The sequence below is a fragment of the Muntiacus reevesi genome, chromosome 6 (genome assembly GCF_963930625.1).
Source record: "Muntiacus reevesi chromosome 6, mMunRee1.1, whole genome shotgun sequence".
NCBI classification, from domain to species: domain Eukaryota; kingdom Metazoa; phylum Chordata; class Mammalia; order Artiodactyla; family Cervidae; genus Muntiacus; species Muntiacus reevesi.
The window spans coordinates 98,942,735-98,966,877 of NC_089254.1; the positions used below are offsets into that span (position 1 = coordinate 98,942,735).

Genomic DNA, 24,143 nt, shown 5'->3' on the forward strand with positions numbered 1-24,143 from the left:
GCACAGGATAGTGATTTGAAATTTCTATATGTTACAAAATATATTGTTGTTCAGTCCATCAGTTGTGTCCGACTATTTGCGATCCCAAGGACTCCAACACACCAGGCTTCCCTGTCCTTCACCATCTCCTGGAGCTTGCTCAAAATCATATCCATTGAGTCAGTGATCTGTTTCATTGAGTCAGTGACCGTTTCATCCTTTGTCACCCCCTTCTCCTCCTGCCCTCAATCTTTCCCAGCATCAGGGTCTTTTCCAGTGAGTCAGCTCTTTGCACCAGGTGGTCAAAGTATTGGAGTTTGAGCATCAGCATCAGTCCTTCCAATGAATATTCAGGACTGATTTCCTTTAAGGTCTTCCCAGGTGGCCCTAGTGGTAAAGAACCTGCCTACCAATGCAGGAGACGTGAGAGATGCAAGTTCGATCCCTGGGTGGGGAAGATCCCCTGGAGAAGGAGATAGCAACCCACTCCAGTATTCTTGCCTGGAGAATCCCATGGACAGAGGCACCTGGCGGGCTACAGTCCATGGGATTGCAAGAAGTCAGACATGACTGAAGCGACTGAACATGATTTCCTTTAGGATAGACTGATTCGATCTCCTTGAAGTCCAAGGGACTCTCGAGTCTTCTCCAATACCACAGTTCTTCAGTGCTCAGCCTTCTTTATGGTCCAACTCTCACTTCCATACATGACTACTGGGAAAACCATAGCTTTGACTATACGGACCTTTGTCAGCAAAATAATGTCTCTGCTTTTTAATATGCTGTCTAGGTTTGTCATAGCTTTCCTTTCAAGGAGCATCTTTTAATTTCATGGCTTCAGTCACCACATTGTAGTGATTTTGGAGCCCAAGAAAATAGTCTTTCACTGTTTCTGTTGTTTTCCCGTCTATTTGCCATGAACTGATAGGACCGGAGGCCATGATCTTAGTTTTCTGAATGTTGACTTTTAAGCCAGCTTTTTCACTTTCCTCTTTCATCCACATCAAGAGGCTCTATAGTTCCTTTTAACTTTCTGGCATAAAGGTGGTGTCATCTGCATATCTGAGGTTATTGATATTTCTCCTGGCAATCTTGATTCCAGCTTGTGCTTCCTCCATCCCAGCGTGTCTCATGATGTACTCTGCATATAAGTTAAATAAGCTGAGTGACAATCTACAGCCTTCATGTACTCCTTTCCCAATTTGGAACCTGTCTGTTGTTCCATGACCGGTTCTAACTGTTGCTTCTTGACCTGCATACAGATTTCTCAGGAGACTGGTAAAATGGTCTGATATTCCCATCTCTTTCAGAATTTTCCAAAATTTGTTGTAACCCACACAGTCAGAGGCTTTCGTGTAGTCAGTGAAGTGCAGAAGTAGATGTTTTTTGGAATTCTCTTGCTTTTTTTGTGAGCCAATGGATGTTGGCAATTCGATCTCTGGTTCCTCTGCATTTTCTAAATTCAGCTTGAATATCTGGAGATTCTTGGTTCACGTACTATTGAAGCCTGGCTTGGAGAATTTTGAACCTTCTGTCATATATGTTATAGATACTTTTTCTATTTGTCATGTATTTTTATATTTTATATGAAGTTTTTTTATGGGAAGAAGTTTTAAATTTCTCAGAATCAAATATACCTATCTTTGCCTTTTGTATTTTTACTTTTGGTCCTATGCAAGAAGATATAGCTGTCTCCACTTAAAAATGTTATTCTGTTACTCATTTTTAAGTCATCAACTTCACAAATATCTATTGCTTGCCTGTGTTATACCTGACCCTTTCTAGACATTGAGGGTACATAAGCAAGACAGGCAAGTTTTCCACTTCTTTGACCTTTTCCATCCATCTGAAATTAATTTTTAAGTATGGTGGGAGAACAGGTTGTAAGAATATGGTCTTTCTTGACGAGATCAACTGGAGCTTGGTTGAACTCCTCTGTGGTGGCCCTGCCTTCCTTAGGAGGAAAAAGTAAAGAGGAAAATGCTTTAGCTAAGGTCAAAATCTTAAGGCTTGAACTTGAATGGCTTTCTGCCTCAGTGGAAGACACATCGCCAAGATCAGTGCCCCTTGGACTGTGATCTGTGGTGTGCTGTGCTTCGTCGCTCAGTTGTGTCCAACTCTTTGTGATGCCATGGACTGTAACCCACCAGGCTCCTCTGTCCATGGGGATTCTCCAGGCAAGAATACTGAAATGGGCACCCATGCCCTTCTCCAGGGGATCTTCCCAACCCAGGGATTGAACCCAGGTCTCAGGAATATCACTTACCCTCATTGGGCCTTGCTATCCTTATCTCTAAAATGATGGGACTGGAACTATTGACCTCTAAGATCTCTCTTCAACTCTAACGTGCTCTGGTTATAAGAACCTTTGGATGATGGCAATATTTATAGAAATGATATGACTAGAGAATGTTTAGACTGGTTCATAGTCTGTGTGAGTCAGAGAAGAACATGCAAAATCATTTGGGAAGAAAGTTATTTTTGAGTGCTGTAAGACCCTAGTAATAAAACACAAACTCAAAAATGAAAGAAACCGGGCCACATTTCTCAGGTATAAAAGACGGACACCTTGAAAGATGATGGGGTTAATAGATTCAGCTGTGATGCTCCCGGTGGCTCCGGTTCAGGAAAGAAAGACCCCCCTGGGAAATCAACAGGAACTCTTTTAGACAGATCAACTCTAAATTATGGAGGGATTATCCAGGTTCAATCTTGCTTTCATGCATTTTGACTGCATCTATTCTGCTTAATTACTTACTTGGTTGGCATCTCAGATTTCCTCTGTTTTCTTGCAGCCTGCAGGGAATCCCTTTGATGAGATAGGATGGTGTAGTCAGAAAACGGTGGATTAGCAATCAGGAGACCCAATTTCTAACTGTTTCTAATGATAAGACTCCAGCCGATTATTTTTCCAGTCTGGGTCTCAGATGTGTTTATTGAAAAATGAGGGATTTGGGATAGATCAGAGATTTGCAACCAGGGGCTATTTCTGAATATTGCTGATATGGCTTTGGCTCCCAGCCGCAGGTGGAGTTCAGGTCGGCTTGGCCTGGCTGTCAGCGTTCTGAGACCAGTGGAGCATGTTCTTCTCTTAGCAGTGGTTCAAGTGCAAATCTGGGATGCTTCTGTGTTTAGGCCGAGTTGAGGCTCATGGTCACTTCTGCCTATAACCCACGGGCCAAGGCGAGTCACATGGCCAAGCTGAACATCCTCGTGCAGGGATGTACGTTTCATGTCTCATGGGACAGACTTTTTAAACTATTTTTATTTGGAGGATAATTGCTTTACAATGCAGTGTTGGTCTCTGTGTACGTCAACATGAATCAGCTGTTAAATCCTCTCCCTCTTGGAGCTCCCTTCCCCCTCCCACCCTCTCCTGCCCCTGTTGGGTGTCACAGAGCACTGGGTTGAGCTCCCTGCACCAGACAGCACATTTCCCACCGGCTACCTACTTTACATGTGGCAGTGTGTATGTTTCAGTGCTGCTCGCTCAGTTGGTCTCATGGGACAGTCCAATGGTGACTCGGGAAACAGGAAAGGGTGAAGAGTGGAAACAGTATGCAGCCCATCAGAAAGGACTCTTCCTCCTGCAGTCCTGGGAGAGGAGCCCTTTTCATTTTATAGAAGCTTGCAGACCAGGAACAAAGGAAAGCAAGGCAGATCTTCACTTCCTTGCCCTTACACAATACACACACACACAGAGACAGGAACACAAGACACCAAGCAACAAACAGCAGCAGTGACCGCTAGACACAGAGAGAAGGTTTATGGAGTCATGTAGTAAATGCCACTTACTTATCTGAGTGGCTGGAAGCCAGGTCAGGAAATACTCAGGCTTGTAAATACTAAGCCTCAGTCTCACATCTAGGGAATGGGGATGATAACTTCAGCCTCCCTCTGCATAGGATGGCTCTGAGATTTGAGTTAAGTAATGGCCGTGAAGCCGATGCCTAGCACATAGTGGGTGTTAAGACCTTCGTTTCTCCTTCTCTCTGAACCCTTATCTCACGGTGGCTGGATGGTTATCTCATCCTCCTCTGTGTCCCTTCCCACCTTCAGCTTCCCTCCTGATGGCTCTGCCTTTTCCTGTGTTGGTGCCTTTGATGGAGCGCTTTGCCCTGCTTGGTGTACCCTTTCTTCCCCTGTCTATAAAAATAGCTTTTTTCTTTTAAGGCCAGCACGAGCCCCACTTTCTTTTTGCTGACAGACATCAGCTTACAACAGATTCTCTTTTTCCTATTGGTATTTAACCTTGTGTGGCCCCGTGCTGCCAATTGATGTCTCTGCCGAAAGCTCTTCAAGGGCAAAAATCCATGTCTGATCCATCTCTGTATCTCTTATACCAGCACATCGCAAAGACCATGGTAGGTGCTTACTAAATATTTGTTGAATGATTAAAAAAAAAAAAAAAAATCTCAGGCCCCCAGAGCAGTCACCTTTATCTGTGGGGTGTGACCAGGACAAGGAGACCAGCAGGAAGAACAGGACTCAGGAGGTCCTCTGAGATGAGGCCAGGTCTGTGTACAGGGCTATTCTGCCTGGAGCTGGCCCTGGACCACGTGGTCTCAGGAGCTCCTCTTGAGCGAGGGGCCCACTGATGAGCTACTGATTGGCCAACTCTCCGGTTGCCATTTGGAGATGTGGTCTGACCCCCTGCTGGCTTGCATGCCCAAGGCACAAGCCTTCAGCATCCCCTGGTGTCTGGGTGTGGCGCTGGGATGCCTGCTTCTGTCTTCTGAGGGTACCAGTTGCTTTCTGCCTACATAGAACTCGATTCTCGGCATGACCTCTAGATGAGTCATTTTCTGTCCTTGGGTAATTTGACAGAGAGGCCAGAGAGAATGAAGGTTAAATGGAGATTTATGAGTGTTTAAAGAAAGGAATGGGGTGGGGTGATGGGGTGCTTGGGAGGGCAAGGGAAAGGAGGGAAAGTTTGGCAGTGTTTTTGTCCCTTTTGTGAACTATTTAGATTCCTGTGTCCCTTGCTCTTCTTCATCTCGAGGAAATGATGTCACCATACACTCAGGGGCTCAGGCCAGAAACCCAAGTGTTCTTTACTTCCTTCCCCATCTGTCCCACCTGTGGTCTGTCCCACCTTTCCCCCATGTTCTAACCCTCGTCTGACAATCGCTCACCTCTCTGCCCCTTCATCACCTCTCTCGGGCTCCCATGAGGTCCTCTCACTGTCTTTCTGGAGCCAGTCTTGCCTTTTACAACCTACCTTCCATCACAGCCAGATTGGTGGCTTCAAGATCTCCATAAAATCGTGACACTCTTCCGTTCAAAACCCAATTATGATCTCCAATTTCACTTAAAATTAAACTCCAACTTTTTTTGCTATGTAGCATAATTTCCTCAAAAATGAAACATAGTATCACCATGTAATCCAGCGATTCCACCTTGGAGTATTTGAACTATTAAAAGATAAACTGAATAAGCATATTAAAAACTTTAGGACTTTATCTGAGCCAAAATTGGCTTGGATCTGGCAGTGCCAAATCAGGAATGGTTAGGGGGACTCGACTGTCAGGAGTTGAGGGGAGGAACTTTTATAGAGAAGTAGTGAAAGTGAGGAAGTTATGTGATTGGCTGTAGCTTAAGTGGTTATGTAATTTGAGAAGGAAAGCTGCTGTCTGTGATTGGTTGTCCTTAGGTTTTGATTTCTTTTTAAAAGATTTAATTTTGGTTGCACTGGGTCTTCGTTGCTGCGCTTGAGCTTTCTGTAGTTGGGGTGAGTGGGATCTACTGTTGATTGTGGTGCATGAACTTCTCATTGTGGTAGCTTTTCTCGTTCATTGCAATGACTTTTCTTTTCTTGGGGGACAGGTTCCAGGACATGGGCTTCAGCCGTTGCAGCATGCAGGCTCAGTAGCTGGGCTTTGTGGGTTTAGCTGCTCCACCGCATGTGGAATCTTCCCAGACCAGGGATTGAACCTGTGTCCCCTGCACTGGCAGGTGGGTTCCTGTCCACTTTGATCCCTTAACCCTGAGACATTGAAGGCTTTGGTTGGGGTTTCCTTACATAGGCTACTAAGGCATTGAAGCCACCTCAGTCTAATGGCCTCCTTGTTTCATTAATTTTACAGCCTCAAAGAATTGAAGTAAAGTTTGAAGGACAGATTTGCATACCCATGTGCATAGCAGTGTTATTCACAGTAGCCAAAAGGTAGCAGCAATCCAAGTGTCCATCACAGATGAACGGATAAACAAAATGTGATACATACAGACAATGGAATATTATTCAGCCTCAAAAAGGAAAGAAATTGGCTACAATATGGATAAATCTTGTAGACATTATGCTCTGTGTAATCAACCAGTCACAAAAAGACAAATACATTGTGGTTCCACGTATATGAAGTTTGGAGTCTAATTCAGAGAGACAGATGTGAAAAAAATGGTGGTGGCATGGTGGAGGGGAAAAGGGGACTTGTTTAATGGGCATAGAATTTCAAGTTTGCAAAATAAAAAATGTTCTGGAGATGGAGTTGTGGTTGTACAATGTGAATGTAACACTGCTGAATTGTGCATTTAAAAATGGTTAAGATGGTAAACATGTGACTTGCCAATTATAAAGGAGTTCATTCTATTTTCGAGGTTTTGGATCATCTTTACTATCATTGCTCTGAATTCCTTTTCAGGTGGTTTGCCTGTTTCCTCTTTGCTTATTTGGTCTTGTGAGTTTCTACACAAGAGTTTATTTGGTCTTATTCCTTCTTTTATGCAATATTTCCCTGCCTTTTCATTTTTCTCTAACTTTCTGTGGTTGAGGTCTCCTTTTCCCGGGCTTTAAGGTTGTATTCCTTCTTCCTTCTGGTCTCTGCCCTGTGACTCAGAAATCTCAAACCGGAGCTCTGTGACATCTGGTTTTGATCTCATCCAGAGGGGTGTGATGGAGTGGGAGATGGGAGGGAGGCTCAAGAGGTAGAGTACATGTGTATACCTGTGACTGATCCATGTTGATGTGTGGCAGAAACCAACACAATATTGTAATTTTCCATCAGTTAAAAAGAAATTAAGAAAAAAAAAAGGAGTCCAAGCTTCTCATGACCTGTGAGTCTTCACTTGATCTGCCTCCCTCTGAGTCTCCAGCCTTATGGCGCTGGGCCCCTCATACACACTATCTGGGTACCAGCTTCTCTTCTCTACATCTTCTCTTCTCCTTGAAGGAAATTTGCATGGCTGGTGCCTTCTCCTGGGTGAGTCACTCTAATGTCACCTCTAATGTCTGCCCTACCTCACCTTCTCCCAATTACTCTTTATAACCCTTTCTGGACCCTTATGGTGCTCATTGTTCTCTAGGATGGATTTTGTCCAGCGGCCTTGCTAACCTGTTGTTTGACTTGTCTACCCGCGTGGCCAGCAGAGTGCATGCCACAGGAAGGATGCTCAGTTAACTGCTGGCTGAGTGGTATTTGCTGATGCATGTTTCTGGTTGGCTATTAAGAGGTCATATGCTCTAAACCATTTTCCTTATCATGGGCCTGAGTTACACTGAATCAGTCATGATCCCTGGGCCAGGCCACTTGGGTCCAGTGATGGAAACTGGCCAGATATAGGATTAACAAAATTAATTGGTCCTCATAAGAATTAAATTATTAACCTCGAAGTTAACACATTTTTATTGGATTTCTTTTATGATTAAGGCATTAGGGAAGGGAGAGCTGTAGAGATGAATGAGATGCAGGATGTGTCTCGAAGAGCTCCCAGTCTGACGAGATAGAGAAGATGGGCATGATCAGGGCCATGGTGAATGTCAGGAGGATACGAGTGGTGTGTGTGGGGGGATGTTACTTTTAGCCAGAGGGCTCCAGAAAGCCTCCATGGAGAGGTTCTGTTGGGGGCAGGTCTGGAAAGGTAGGGGGACTCTAAGTGGAGAATAGGCCTGGGGCACGATGCAGGAGCAGAACCAGAGATGTGGGTGAGTGAGGGCAGGCAGCCATGGTGTCTGTGTGCGTGTTTGCGGTGTGGGTATTGTTCTGTAAAACTGAGGGAATCAGTGCCTTCCTTGAGCACAAGAGTGAGGAGCTCAGAGCTGAGTGTCATGTAGATCATTTCATAACCACGGGCAGGTTGGCCTGGATGGGTTGAGAGGTTGACAGCAGGGGCCCGTTAGACTAGAGGTTCTTCCTGTTGAACAGGTAGAAGGCAGCGCAGGTCTGAGAATAGGTGACTACAAGGTGGACCACTCTGTGTGTGCCAGCCTGAGAGCATATGTGAGCATGCATTTGTGAGTGTGTGCGTTTGTTGGCAGAAAGGGATGAGTTCCTCCCTGTGCTGAGCTCGTCCTCCAGACGGCCCTCGGTCAGGTGCCATCTGCGGGGCTTGGCTGGCTCCCTTAGGATTCCCTTTCCCCGCAGGAGCCACGGAGAAGCCCATTTCAGAAGCAGGAAGCTGACTCTGGTGTGGGGCTGGACGCCCTTTGGCTTCTGCAAACCCCGGAGCCCCCAGCCTCCTCCTCTGCAGCCACTGCATCTCGCCTTGTTCCGCTCATGTTCACATCCCGCTGCTGTCCCCAGGCTCTGTGGCCGAGTGTCCTCCTTTGACCCCCGCCGGGCCTCTTGGCACCGTGTCTGCTGTGTTGCTGGCATGAGATGCACACTGGGCTCTTCTTGTTGCTGGCTGCTGCCCATACCCTGGGGCGGACTCCCGAGCAGAGTTTGCATAGAGCAACTTGATGCTTAATAAGTGTTCATGGAGTGATTTAAACATAAGCAAAATGGGCCCAACTAAATACATTTGCCTTTTAGCACAACTGCCTAAGGGGACAAAAGGAATATTCAGCTCATTATAGGATGTTGACATCTAATTTCGTTTCTTACCAATGCATAGTTAGAAAAAGAATCGTATCATTCCCGTGGTACCAATGCCAACATTTCATTTCATTAATCAAAATGGGCAATGTTTTGTTGAATACAGGCACTGGGAAACATGGGGACTGATATAAATAGTTTTTTAATCATGATTTCAAAAGGTGGTATTGTGTAGGTAAATCAGCATTTGCATATATTTTTATGGGAGTGGAGAATAAAACTCAAAAGTGTGTGCATGCGGGGTAGGCAGACTTTTTAACCATCTGTGCACAAAGGGTTGATTGTGAGTATGATGCTAAAGGCATCTGAATCCATCAGTTCACAAGCAAACCAAAGCCATTTCTTGCAATATATTTTATAGCAAGTTAAAAAACCCCATTCTTGTCAAAAATAGATTTCCTCCAAACTTGAGGCTTTAAGGTGGTATATCAGCCAGCTTTTGCTGTGTAACAAACGACCACACAAACTCAGTGGCTTATATTTTGGGTATGGTGATCTGTTCTGGTCTCTGCAGTGGGGCTCTGTTGGTTGTCGGGGCTCCTTCATGCCTCTGGAGGTTGACGGGGATTTGTCTAGGGGACCTTAGCTGGGCCAGTTCTTTCTGGGCTTCTCATTCTTCTCTCAGGACCAGCAGGCTAGTTTCAGCATGTCATTCTCACTGTAGTGGTGGAAGTGACATGAGTGTGCATGGAAGCATTGAAGCCATGGAGCTGGCATCCTGTCACGCCTACCACCAGATAGCGACCAAAACAATTCACACGGCTGAACCCAGATTCTAGGGGTGGGGGCATAGGCTTTGATTCATTGGAAGAACTGCAGTTAGATGGAGAAAGGTGAGGGTGCTGGGAGGACTGAAGAATTGGGACAAAATGCAGTTTACCACAGATTGTGTTTTCTGTCTAATAAACAAAATGTTTTTAAGCAGATTTGATGAAGAAAACAAAGGGGTGTGTGTGTGTATGTATATATATAATGTATATATATATATTTGAATAGGTCATTTATCCATAGGTATTGAAAACTGAATGATTGTTTAGTGTTTTGGAATTCTGAAATTATGGATTATTAAGGAAACTCAGAGGAAATTAAATCCCAACTAAACCTCTAATTTTACGGACTAAGAAATTTTTAACCCGGATTGGTGAGGTGATTTTTCTTATGGTTTTTAGTCATCAGAGACCCGAACTATTGAAACTAAATATATTTTCTGAATATAGCACTGTTTGGTAGGTATAATAGTACACAATTTCCTTTCTGCATGCTCTTTTTTTTTTTTTTTTCTGCATGCTCTTTTGAATAAAAACCAAGTAGATACAATAGCAGCATTATTTTTAATATTTGAGCTTTTTGTTCACAAAACTCCTAATAGGAAAGTCATGGAATTCTAATTTGCAGATGTGTTACTGTATTCAGTAATTGATTCTTAAATGAAAAAATGTAAGGATGTTTTCATTAGAGGTGGGCGAGTCAGGGCGACAACCAGAAGAAGCCTGTGTTGCAGCACTTCGCCCTGACTCTCGTGTATATGATGGCGTTAATACTGCAGTGCTGGTGTTTGGAATTGTCACCAAGCAGTGATACAGGTGGAGGAAATGGGACTGGGACAGGACCAGGCTGGATTTACTTTGCATTTACTTTGTTGCTGGTGACAGGACCTGGGCCCATGACTCACCTCTTTGGTTCTTCTTTTATTCGTGTGAAAAATAACAGGTTGGATTAGATGAAATCTAAGGCCCATACCAAGGCTAAAATTCTAAATTTTGTATCAGTGCTGGAAATTATGCAGGATTTCTCTATGTTGCTGTTAATAAGGATTAGGTTCAGCTGTACTTGACAGAAAGTGAAGTGAAAATGAAAGTTGCTCAGTCGTGTCTAACTCTTTGCGACCCCATGGCCTATATAGTCCATGGAATTCTCCAGGGCAGAATACTAGAGTGGGTAGCCTTTCTCTTCTCCAGGGAATCTTCCAAACCCAAGGATCAAACCCAGGTCTCCTGCATTGCAGGCAGATTCTTTATCAGCTGAGCCACAAGGGAAGCCCATACTTGACAAAAAATTCCCCCAATGAGTGGCTTATTTCTTATTAATAACTGCCCCCCCCCCAAAAAAAAAGGCTTGGAGTTAGGTGTTCAGGGCTTGTAAGATAGCACTGAGCATCATTGGGAATCCAGATTCCCAATTCTATCTTGCTGCCCTGCCATCCTCAGGACAGGACTCCCATCCTAAAGTTGACCTTCAAGGTTGCCTCATGGATCTAAATGGGTGCTGGAGCTCCAGCAGTCATCATCATTTAACATGTCAGCAGTAGAAAGAAATGGAGGAAAGGGCAAGAGCACTTGCTCTTGCTTTTTTGAAAATTGTTTTATTTTGAAATTGTTTTAGATTTACTGAAAAGTTGCAAAGATAATTACCATATATCTTTTATTCAACTTTTCCTAATTACATATCATATATAGTCATGATATATTTATGAAAACCAAGAAATTAACATTGGTACAATACTGTGAGTCTAACTACAATCTGTGTTTAGATTTTACCAGTTTTTAAGCTAATGTTTCTTTTGGTTTCTAGGGCTCCATTCTCTATACCACATTGCATTTAGTTGTCGTAGCCCTTTCAGTCTGTGACAGTTTCTCTGTCTTTCCTTGTTTTTCATGACCTTGACAATTTTAAAGATTACTGGTCAGGCATTTTGTAGAAAGTTCCTCAACCTGGGGTGGGTTGTTCTTTTATGATTAGACAGCAGTTATGGGATTTGGGGGAATTCTCAGAGGTGATGTCCCTTTCCTGTTGCATTATATCAGGGTTTATGATATCAGCATGGCTTATTACTGGCGATGTTAACCTTGATCACCTGGTTAAACTGGTGTCTGCCAGGCCTTTCCACTGTCAAGTTATCCTGTTTCCACTTTCAGACTCTCTTGGGTAGAACTCAGTTTCTAACTTCAGCTCACACACAAGGAAAGGAGAATTGAGCTCTACCTCTTGGGTCTGCCTCCTTTAAGGCACATTCTTGCAAGTTCCACACAGACCTTCGACTTCTATTGGCTGGAATTTAGTGGAGTATAATGGGTGGTGAGGAGCTTTAACTGACGTCAGGCTGCTGGAGTTCAAATTGTATCTCTGGCACTCATTAACAGTATGAATTGGGCAAGTGCTTAACTTCTCTGTCTGTCTCCTTGGTCAAAAAGGGAATAATAACTGTGTCTGCTCATACGGTCATTGTGAGGGTTAAGTGAGTTTCTACTTGTAAAGTTGCTTAGAATTGTGCCTGGCACCTAATGAGGTGCCGTCATTGTTAGCTATTGACATTAGAAAGCTACACCCAGCTATGAGTGAGGCTGGGAAATACAGTCTTTTTCTCATGAAGCCACATACCTAAGCTAAAACTTGGGATGCTCCTACTAAGGAAGGAAAGGGGGGCAGGATATTCAGAGACAGCCAGCAGTGTCTACTGTAATTGTCACCAAGATCTGGACTGCAAGTAGGTGGAATGATAAACTGGGCATCTTTCCTGTTACAAAGTCTCCCTTGAACAAGGTCCCATGTGCTCTTGAAGTGGTCATTTTGGGGCCCCAGGACATTGAAAAATATAGGTTGTCACCAGAAAGGAGCTAGGAGGTCATTAGGAATCAAGGTCCTGTTGGGTTCACTTGATCTTTGGGGAAGAATCAGTTCTCTCTCTGCATCACATTCCCAACTGAGGACACCCAGGATGAGCATAGTGGAAGGAATGGTGCGTACATCTGAAAGTGTTTGCTTTCTTGAAAACATTTTTTATATGTTTTGAAAATATATTCCTCAAAAAGGGAAGAGACTGGGCTAGTCTAGATGTCTTGGTGAAGATCAGAGCCACCTTCTCCTGTCAACAAAAGGGGTGAGAAGGAACATCCCTGGTATGGGAGGATTGAAATCCGGAATGACCCAGAACCTGCCCAGCCCCATCTTTCAAACCAGGCATTCCTTCTGGTCAGCAGGAACCAAGGCCTGGGTCATTGCCAAGTTGTGCCTTTGGGTTTTCAGGTTTGAAAGGAGAACACAAAGAGGAAGGACCAGGAATGGCTCTGCTCTGCCAATGGGATCGAAACACTGATTCTAGCTGGAGCCCAGTGTGCTGCGTCTGACCGCCAGCCTACCTCCTGAAGCCAGGTCCTGACAGGTGGTTCCTAACAAGCATCCACTCCAAGCCCTATGATGTCAGGTGTCTGGAGACACTTTCCTTCTGGTCTAATGTTTGCCCTGCTGAATTTGTGCTTTTCGCATAATTTGTTCAGAGAAGGATAGTGTTCAAAGTCATAGCCGGAGCTTGCTGTGTGGCCTAGAGCTAGTCTTTTAACCTCTCTGGGCTCTAGTCTTCTTTTCTGTAAAGTGAAGATGTTGAATCTATGTGATCTAAGATCTCTTCCAGCAAAACTGCTCTGGGCTCTGCCCTGATCAGAGGCCACACTGTCCAGAGCTGCCCACTAGGACTACATCTTATCCTTTGATGCAGGCTTAAGAACTCACCTCTTCGTCCACGTGTTATACAGAGTGTCCCTTGGTGTCATTTGCTTCTCTGACTCCAGGCAGCTCCGGTACAGAGCACTCCATCCTCCCGTGGCAGCAGCCCAGGCCTGCACAAGGTGGCACTGTGAGTGTGTGGGAATCGCATTGTTCTGCCAGCCCGCCACTCCTCCCTCTGGTCAGGTTCTATTAGGAATGACGACTCTGCAGCAGATTCGTGACTTTCATCACTTTGCCATGTACACGGGCCTGGATCTGTGTCACTGACATCCCTCGCTCTTTTTCATCCTTTTGATCAGAGACAGTGCCTGATGTGCTGTCTCACGCCGGGCTTCCTTCCAATCCCTTAAACTGAAAACATTTTTGCAAAAATGCTGCTTCCTACACTGCCCCCAAATGCATAATTAGGAAGGTAATTATGGTTTCCGAGCCTGCTGCCTCTTCAAGGGCTGGTGAAAGAATTCAGTCCTGGCCGGACCGTGCGGTGTGCAGGCCCCTCCACGGAGGGCCGTCGACCCCAGGGGCCAGTTTGCCTGCAGCTTGCTTGCTCCTTCCCATGAGGTCCAGGGAAACAGATTTCCTGCTACTTGGAATGTAGGTCTAGGTCTGCTCCCCACCTTAAATTTGACCCGGGACTTCCCAGGTGGTTCAGGGGTTAAGAGTTCACCTTCCAATGCAGGGGATGCAAGTTGGATATTTCCTGGTTGGGGAACTGAGATCCCATGTACGGTAGGGTGAGCCCACGTACCACAACTGCTGAGCCCATAGTGAAGAGTCTGCACGCTAGAACGAAAGATCCTGTGTGCTGCAATTAAGACTCGACACAGCCAAATAAACAAACAAGTATTAAAAAATTGCCTCTACATTTATTTGAAAGTCACACCATCCTTTGGCTCCTTTCCACCCTTTTATGCACTCACGTGCTCCAACATTTCTTGTGATTGTGACCAGGTTCTTATGTAGCCCTTTACAATTTATTCCATCTATTTCATGTATGTTTTCATAACATGTTCAGTTTTCATGACATCCACGTGAGAAGCCAAGACAGAGACCAGAAGTCTGAGTCTCAGAAAGGGTGAATGATTTGCTTAAGCTGGTGAAATGAACAGCGTCCTTAGCTGGGTCTTCTGTCTCTGCTAATCCAGGATCTCTGGTCTTTTGTGATTTTGACTCGGTGTCATTCGGTTAACTTCTGGATTCAAGTCTGTCTTCTGGTTGTGTTGAAGTTAACGCATGCTTCATGGCTTCTCCTTCCACAGATGAACTCCGCCTTGGGGAAGCTCCCCAGACTCTGGAGAACTGGAGCTCTCCTGGGCTTATGTTTTTGGGGAGTGAAATTTGTGGAATTACATCAAAGGGGCGAAATTTAGAAAATTTCAACCAAGTACACTCTTTCTTTTTCTCAGAGCTTGCTCTCATCTCTTATTTTTATAAAAAGTTTCCTCCTGGATATTTTCTTGAACCTCTAATTCATCTAATTAATACCTAGATACATGACTCTGAATGATCAAATGGTCCTAGGTTTAGCAGAGGATCATCCACGTCGTTGTTTGTAATCTTCTTTCAATATTTATTGAGGTCAGGTTACTTGCAGAAAACTCTAGAGACCCAAAGATGAAAAAGACACTGGTCTTGGTTTCAACAAACTCACAGAGATGGCTGGAGCTATTAGAGACCTCAGAGATTCCAGCACTATTTCTTTCATTTTATTTTTTTAAACTTGTATGTAGTATACCAAAAATGTTTAACAATATTTGTAAAACTCCAAATTTAAAAAATTTCACCCACAGTTTCACCATACCCCCCAAATCAAGCTAGTCTCAACGTCTGTGTTTCACTTCCATGAATGTGAATTATGACTTTTCTTCAATATTGCACAAGTGTTTTCCCATGTTGCTTTATTTACTACTCAAGTATGTGTTTTATGTACTTAGTCTTTTGTTTACCACTGGATATTTAGGTTTCCGGGTTTTTGCCATTATAGAGCTCTAGTAAACTTTTGCCTGTAATTTTACAATCATTTTGGGTTACTTCCTTTGAAGTATGATTACTTGGTCGAAGATTGAACATTTGCATGGTTCTTGATGAGTATTGTCATACTGATCATTTAAATGGTGGTTATATTAATTTATCCCATCATCGACAAAGTGTGAGATCTTGGCTCAGATTGTCTCTGGATGGGTTCTTTTCCACTGTAACAGTAATCCTTGAGGTCTCTTGGAGTAATAATCTTGTGATTGAATCTTATTTCTTTCATTGCAGTTATTCTCACTTCTTTCTCAATTGTGATGTGACCAGTGGTAAGATCACGGATGAGTGACCTAGCCTCCTGCTTGGTCATCACTAGAGTGGGGACCATCCATTATTTCTGGTGGTTGTGAGGATCAAGCAGTATAATTTATGGAATTTCTCTGTAAATGATTCACAAGTAAGTTGTTACTGATGATGTAACTGATTGCCTCTTAAACCCCTTTTCTCTGCATTGAATGAGGCTCCCCTGAATAGGAAGGATGGCTGACAAATTTCCCACCAACTGCAAGGACTCTTTCAGTGCATGGCTGTACCAGGGAGGAGACGATGAGATGGGGGACAAGCATATGTGCTAATCGAGAAAGATCTGAAAGAGCTAAGATAGAACTAATGATCGCAGAACCAGTCCCTGTTTGTCAGGCCTTCAGTTAACAGGGGTCCCTTCCTTCCTAACTGGGCTCTCATAGACCCTGTGTGGGCCCCTCACCCGAGGCATCCTTCTCGCCTGGCCCAACACATTGGTTGACACCAGAGAAGATGCTAAAGGCTGTGGAACAGTTCTTCCTGGGGGTGGTGAGCCTGGTGGACCACACATGCCAAACTACCAAGCAATATCGGTGCTCCTCTGTCAACTAGAAGCATAGGCCCTGTTGATGGACATGTACACACTGCTATGTTTAAAATAGGTAACCAACAAGGACCGATGGTATAGCACATGGACTCCGCTCAGTGTTATGTGGCAGCCTGGATGGGGAGGGAGTTTGGGGGAGAATGGATACATGCTTATATATGGCTGAGTCCCTTCACTGTTCACCTGAAACTATCACAACATTGTTAATTGGCTACATCCCAATACAAAATAAAAAGTTTTAGAAAAATCAGTTACTGCAGATTTGATTTCACACAGATATATAAACACCCCATATTTAGAATATGCTTGAGGTATAGCACCTCACTTTTTAGTCTTCTAGACTATTCTTAGTGCCTTAATGTAGATCTATCATCTATTTCAAAAATAACAAATATTTTAGAGGTTTTACTACATGATAGAAACTGAGTGTTTTACTGTCATTATCTTATTTTATCCTGGTAATGATGCTGCATTATAGGTACTAATGTTAAATCCAGTTTACTGATTGGGAAACTGTCTGGGAACTTAATTTGACCTTAGTCACTTGGTTACTAAATGGTAGAGCTCGGGTTAGAACTCAGGACTTTAAAGATATTCTGCTTACTGGTGTCTCGGGGCTCTGGCTTGGCCGTACCTGTACCCACAATGTACTTGGCAACCAGAGTCCCTAATGATACTTCCTCTATTGTTTTTTAGTCACTAAGTCATGTCCAGCTCTTCTGCAACCCTTTTTATAGCCAACCAGGCTCCTTTGTCCATGGGATTCCCCAGGCAAGAATATTGGAGTGGGTTGCTGTTTCCTCCTCCAGGGGATCTTCCCAACCCAGGGATTGAACCTGCATCTCCTGCATTGCAGACATATTTTTACCATTGAGCCACCTGGGAAGCCCCACTGCCTTCTGAGGAATGCTACAAATCCCATACAGAGGGAGGTGGCTGGTGTCACAGGGGAGATCAGTGATGGGGACGGTGCTTTGGGTGGAGGTTGGGGGAGCGAAGAAAGTGGAACAGGGCTGTGTGAACACATGAGTGTGGACCAGGGGCAGGGGCAAGGGAGTTACATGCCTGCAATTCTTGTTGGAGTCTCTGCTGTTGATTTTCAACAAATATTTGTTGAGCACCTACTATGTGCTAGTGTCATATGGTTCTAACCATCTGTTGCATGCTGACTGTGCTCCACTCACTGCGACGGGTACTTTATATCTATTTTCTCCATTCCTCCCAATGATGCTCTATGTTCTATATTCTTTAACACACAAGGAAATGGAGGCACATAGAGATTAAATATTTGCAATACGGTTATGAAGTTGGAACCAGGATTGTGACTCAGGACTGTGAGCGTGAGCAGTTTATTTCCTAATTTCATTTAATTTCAACCATTCATTTGCACATGTTTACTGAAAGCTTGCCAGGTGCCAATCACAGCGTAAGGTATTGGATTAAAGGGTGAAGTCTCAGATTTGCTGCTGGGGAGAATGTGAACAGTGTTCCATAGGAAGTTCAAGACTCCGTGTCTCTGTCCTCGATTGGGATCTTTTTCAGCTTGAATTTAAGCTGAGAGGTATTTTTCACACCAGAAAGGAAGCCACCAAACCCCTCTTAGATGCTGCAGTGGAGCAGAGAGTACAGGCTGAGCAGGTCTGGCCAGAGAACTTGGGCCCTGGTCCAGAGAGCAAGAGTGGATGGCGGATCCTTGCTCTCACCAGAGAAGGTGCCCAGCACAGATGCAAGCTTGTCTGCAGCGCTGCCTCGGGAGTAATTGACCAGGACTCCGTGGCCTCCCAGCAGTGCCTGATGCCACAGAGGAGGACCTGAGAAGGGCTGGCAGGAATGAACATGAATGGAAACAATTCCAGCCACATCAGCCAGGGGAGGAGGAATTAGACATTATTAGATTATTAGACATTGAAGGTGTGTAGTACTTCTAGATTGCTGTACATAATTATGTGTACGTTCTGTCCCAAAGCAAAAACAGTCATTCGCAATTAATTCTTTTGTTCTCCTCATTAAATCCTACTTAAAATACTCCTTGAGGTATTGTTATAGATGAGATCTATGCAAACGTATTAGCTTACGAGTATGTGCGGGTGCCTGAAAATAGCTCTTGAAGTCCAGACTGTAAGGCTTTGAGTTGGAATGGGTGGCCAGCTAAGTGTCTCAAAGTCTGCTAGATGTTGCGCTTGGCTCTGGAATCCAGAGGATTCTAGGTGCAACCCTTTGTTGTGAATACAGCACAGTCCTTCCCTTTAAGGAACTCAGAGGTACTCAATAAACATTTCCTGATTGAGTTGAGTGAATGACAGACAAATTTTTAAGGGAAGAATGGAACCAATTACTTACTACCTGACCACCTCTTCCCCATCCCTTTCCATTGGGTGTTTAAGGAATGTTCCTTGAGGGAGGGGTATTTGAGTCAGATCTTTAAGACTGGACTGTTGTCATGGTGAGGATGTGAAGATACCAAAGAAGATAACCCATCCCACATGAAAAATTGTACAACCTTGGACAATTTTTAGATCTAATTTGAGGCTGTGTAACAATGATGTAGGCCTGAAATTGTTTCCTTCCAAATGTCAACCCAGTCGATCCAAACGGCGGCCTGCATTTGTGTTGAGGGAAGGATTTGGAAGTCTCTTTCTGAGGCTGGATTGATTAGCCATGTTTGCCATGGGGTGGGAGAGGTGTTGGTGGTATTTGTGCAATGTTAATTCTCTGGGCTTTTAAAACAACCCCACTCTGGAAGGAGAGGGTGGGATGATTTGAGAGAATAACACTGAAACATATACATTACCATATGTAAAATAGCCAGTGGGAGTTTGCTGTGTGATGCAGGAAGCTCAAACCCAGTGCTCTGTGACAACTTAGAGGGGTGAGGGGGGAGGAAGATGGGAGGTGGGTACAAGAAGGAGGCGACATATGCATATTTATGGCCAATTTATGTTGATGTATGGCAAAATCTATCACAATATTGTAATTATCCTACAATTTAAAAATATACCCCTACTCCTTTCTTTGGCCTCAGCCCCTTCCATAGGGGGAAAGCAGATCCCTGGGTAACAGGGCCTGGCATTGCCGTTGGTAACAACTCATGCCAGAGGAAGGGACCATACAGGAACAAGAAGTGGTTCTCTGCTTTTTCATTAGTCGAGTCTTCCATCAAAAAAAAAAATTTCTTCTGAGGCTCAGTGGATGGATTAGGCTTTGAAGAGATTCTAGTAAAGGTGTTCTCTAGAAAAACATTAATAATCAGAAAGGAATTATGCATCATAGAGGCATAGGCATTTTTGCACTGTTCACTTTAATAATGTCTAATTGTTTCTTCTGAGTTGTTGAGGTATGAATTGAACCACAGAGGTTAAATTTCCAGATCACTTAGGTTTTGTGTTACAAATTTAAACACAGCTTAGAACAATTTAAATGGGAATAACTATAGAATTGATTGTCGAATTTACTGCTTAAGTGGCTCACTTGCAAGGGTTATTATTAAAGATATTTTGGTAATACATTGCCATCATCATCAGGTCAAGCATTCTGCTGTCATGTAGTTATATCCTCAAGGGTTATTGGGCTGCTTGCTCCTGCACTAAACAGTCCTAGGTTGCCCTGGCTTTTGAGATTTTGTCTTCATTTGTTTTTTCTGTGCCTTACTTTGACATTGGCTGTCAACCTCTTGGCTGCTGTCAGTTTGCCCGCTTTCTTAGCAGGGCGACGTTTTGTGTTACTGTTCTGTGATTTTCTCTAAAATCATGTAATTAAGTCTGTTAGAATTTTATCTAAAGGAAGCCACAGCAGGACTCTGATGAAGGCCTGAGGGACGTTCCAATGAAAAAGACCACACACTTCCCATGCGTGGTGTTTGGGCTTGGATTGATACCTCTTTTCACTTTTTTTCACTCACTTATTTCACTTAAAAAAAATTTTTTTTTTACAGAATATTTGTTAAAGTTGTTTAGTGTATAATTTCTCCTTTGTCATTCTGGAAGTCCTTTACTATAAAGATTATTCTTTGATGACAGGCAGCAGCCACGTTGTCAGTGATGATTCTGGACCTCTTCATTGGAGGCAATTGGGCATTACTTTTACTTAGTCAAAGTTGCTGCGTAAGTGGTCCTTGGGTAAATTGAGGTGTAACTATGCTGCAAGAAATTCTCCTGATTTTATGGACGAGCCTTCAAGGTCAGACTTGAAACTGCTGGTCTAGAGACTCAGACTGCAGACTGGATAGCTGAAGATCTAGACTGACTTGGTAGAATTTGCTTAGCTTCTCTGAAATTTTGAAGAAAATGCTCTCCTTCAGCTTAAAGCCCAATAATTAAAGAATTTAGTTTTTTGGATAAAGGGCTGCATCAAGATCAGTGTAAATACTTGCTCTGAAGGGCTAATAGTCATTTAGTCAAAGTAGTGGCAGAATCTGCCCAATGGAAAAAATTCTGAAAAAAGGTGTTTTGATTAATTTCTTTTCCCTTTGAGAGGCAGAAGGTGAGGAGAGACTTTCTGATAAAAAGTCATCATTTGAAATGGTTGCATAATATTAGCCGACAGTCCTTCATTGTGGACACGATGTACCGCTGCTGTAATATGCGATGTCACTCCAAGCTAATCCCTTTATTGATTTTTTTTTTCCCTCTGAATTTGCTGACAGCAAAAGATTAGGTCTAGAGAAATAGTTGCAGTTCAGGTTCTGTTTGACAATATTTAGAATCTAAAGTGACCCTTAAAAGAGAGAGGGCTGCCCGAGAGGGATTTAAGTGGTTAGGGACAGGGCCGTATTAAGGGTGAGGTAGAAGGGAATGCTTTTTTAATGCTGGTGTCAGGACAGGCTATCCTGGATAAGTGTCCTCTGTCCTTAGGACCACGAGAGGGCCCAGGGCCAGGTTGACCCTTGGCTTTGTTGTGAAGGAGATGAAGTTTGAATTTTGTCCCGTTTACTCTTTAATGCACTTGACTCTTCCTTCTGTAATCTGCTCTGTCTCTGGTCTCACGCGCGTTGTCCAAAGCCCTCCACTGTACATCTAACCCAGGCCTGCGCACCCTCCATGCCCTGGGCGCCCATGCCACCTCCAGGAGTCGTCCCATCTCTGCCCATTTTTAAGAGGAAAGCGATCTAATGAAACTAACAAGATGTGCCTGGCTAGTGGTCCTGCACTCCCCAAGAACTAAATAAAGCCTTTGAAATAGTATACAGACAGGTTTTTCTCCTTTGTGCTTATCAATGGGTCAAAATGGTAGAGGGAGAGATTTGGTGGATGTGGCTTAACACATTAAGAATTTAAATAAAATACAAATATATCCAAAAACATGGCACTCGTTCCAGCCCTGTCCTGTACCCTCCACCCTGCGCTGGTGGTCACCCTTTCTTCTTTCCTTAGTCACATTCACAAGAGCAATATTTTTACCCCTTTGGACCTTGTGTCAATGTTGGTCATTCTTTTAGGAGTTACTTCACCTTGTTATATCCAGATTCAACTGATGTGTTCCATTCTATCCTTTTACTTTTCAGGATCACCTGACAGAAGACAGTGACATTTTCATTAGTTCCCAAATTGCATAATTACTAATTTCTAGTTATTTAACTTGTCATTTCATTCCTCTGGTCTTTAGTTTCCTTATCTATGAAATTAGAAAATGTGGCCAGATACCTCCAAGATCACTTCTAACTATAAAATTCTAGGTTTTATTATTCCTTGCCCTCTGTTACTTCTAAACTCAATTCCAAAAGGCTCTACATGAAGAAAAGTTCCAACATCCTTTCAGTCATCCATGCATCCATCATGTGCCAAGTTTGATAGGGAGCTGTATACGGTAGGATGATGAGAATTCAAAAGCCATATAAGATGTGATCCTTTCTCTGGGGAATTTACATTTTAGTTTGAGGGACAAAATTAGGGTATAGGAAATAGCCAGAGACCAGAAAAAACTGTCAGTTTCTATCACCACAGCAGTGTATTCATAAATACACCCTTAAATGTATAGTTAGATTGTAAGCCCTTTGAGCCTTAACACATGGTAAATTTTTAATACATGTTTGTTGATATATACATGTTGTGTATATCATGATGAGATATATACAGTGGAAATATACAATACAGAAGTGACTGAGGTAGAGGGGCTGACTGGGGGATGGTTGCTGTAGGTTGGATGAGTGAGGAGGAGCCCAGTGTAGACTGGCTACCAAGAGGAGGAAGGATTTTTAACAAGTGGGTGGAGTGAGTGTAGCCTGAGCTGTAGTTCTGGAAGGGTGATACCCATTAACATGGTTTTTCTTTGCATGTGATGTGCCTTTGCCACTTTGAGTCTGTAGTGAGAGTGAGTTCGGGTTCACAGCCAGGAGCTGGGACCAGCCACATGTACCCTTCTTCTATACAGATCCTGGAGTCTGATCCTTGAATGTCATTGTGCTATATAGCATCCTTCATTTTCTCAAACTCTTGGCATGTCTTCCTTCCTGGGTGTTAAGGCTTTTTGTCACCCCATTCCTTAGAATCATGGTGCTACCAGCTGCCCAACTAGGAGACTCATCTCAACCCAAAGTGTCCCACATCCAGAGTCCACCACCATCTTGGACCCCTTGGCTGTTAAATAGAGGTGTGGGTATTTGGATTGTTGATGGTTCACATCCAGGGCTGGACCTTGAATTGGGTAGTTTTCTAGGCCTGCTTATTCCCACCTTTGCACATTTCCCTCTTGGCTTATCCCTGGTGGCTCAGACGGTAAAAGCATCTGCCTGCAATGTGGGAGACCTGGGTTCAGTCCCTGGGTTGGGAAGATCCCCTGGAGAAGGAGATGGCAACTCACTCCAGTATTGTTGCTTGGAGAATCCCATGGACGGAGGAGCCTGATGGGTTACAGTCCATGGAGTCGCAAAGAGTTGGACAGGACTGAGCGACTTCACTTTCTTTCTTTCTTTATATCAGGCATGTGTCCTGGGCACCAGGGGAGGCCCATGCATGCCTGCTGCACCTTGGCCTCAGGACACCATGATTGAGAACTGTTGTAACGAAGAACACATTTGTAGCCAAGAACCTTTTTAGCATCTTCCTACTGGGTTTGGGTACAGTTATAAGCCATGTTTCATTTGGAATCACCCAGAGAAGAGAAGAGAATTGGGTTACCTGGCTGGAAAGAGTTAATGGGGGAAACATATAGAAGGAATGATGTTCATCAGGATGTGGAAGCATCAATAAGTTAGTGAAACAAGAGTCCTAAATGATATCAAAGTCCTGAAACTTGTCACCTTTTCAGAGTTTTAAAATGGAGAGTAACATGTGTTTGAATGAGGTGTAAAGTACCCTAACTAGCTAAAATTCTTCATTATAAAAACAACATTGACACTAAGTCATAACAGATTGTAAGTCAGAGAGCCTCAGCATAAAGGCTGTGTCCTTGCTGATCCCTTCCCAGATCTGAAATCTGGGGTTAAGTGAACCAAGGGAGGGAGGACATAGCTTTGGCAGCCTTCACAGCTCAGCCTGTCATCCACATGTTCACTCTCAAATTCCGGGTCCTTTGTTTTGCCCTTAATTGTTAGAAATGCACATGGACGTCAGAGGTAAAAATTAGCGCTTCATTCAAATTAGAACTTTGCATTCTTCAAACAGGTTTGGGGTTGGCATTTTTCTTTGTGTTACCTAGGAAACAATAGTTGATTGAGCATATTAGACATGTAAGTATAATTGTTTGATTTCAAACAATTTAGAAGTACCTCTTTATACCTTGACCATTGATGTGTTAATCACCAAACAATTGTTTCTGCCTACTCATGTGATGTTTCCCTGGACATTATTTCTAGCTTCCTTCCTCCTCTTCCTCCTTTCTGCTCCCCTGTCCAAATTAGATTTAAAATGTTGAAGATGAGGAAGTATTTTGCTAATTTTCTTACCCTAACCCCTAGTTCAGTGCCCAATACCTAATGTCAGGAGCGTGGATAATTTTGAACCTGTATAAGGGTATGGGCTTCCCTGGCGGCTGAG

At 43.6% G+C, this 24,143-nt stretch overlaps 1 protein-coding gene across 1 annotated transcript in view; it reads left to right on the top strand.

Moving 5' to 3' along the window:
• Positions 1 to 24,143, top strand: part of TMEM178B (transmembrane protein 178B) — a 393,258-nt gene that overhangs the window by 77,108 nt on the left and 292,007 nt on the right. The gene's annotated exons all lie outside the window — the stretch shown is intronic.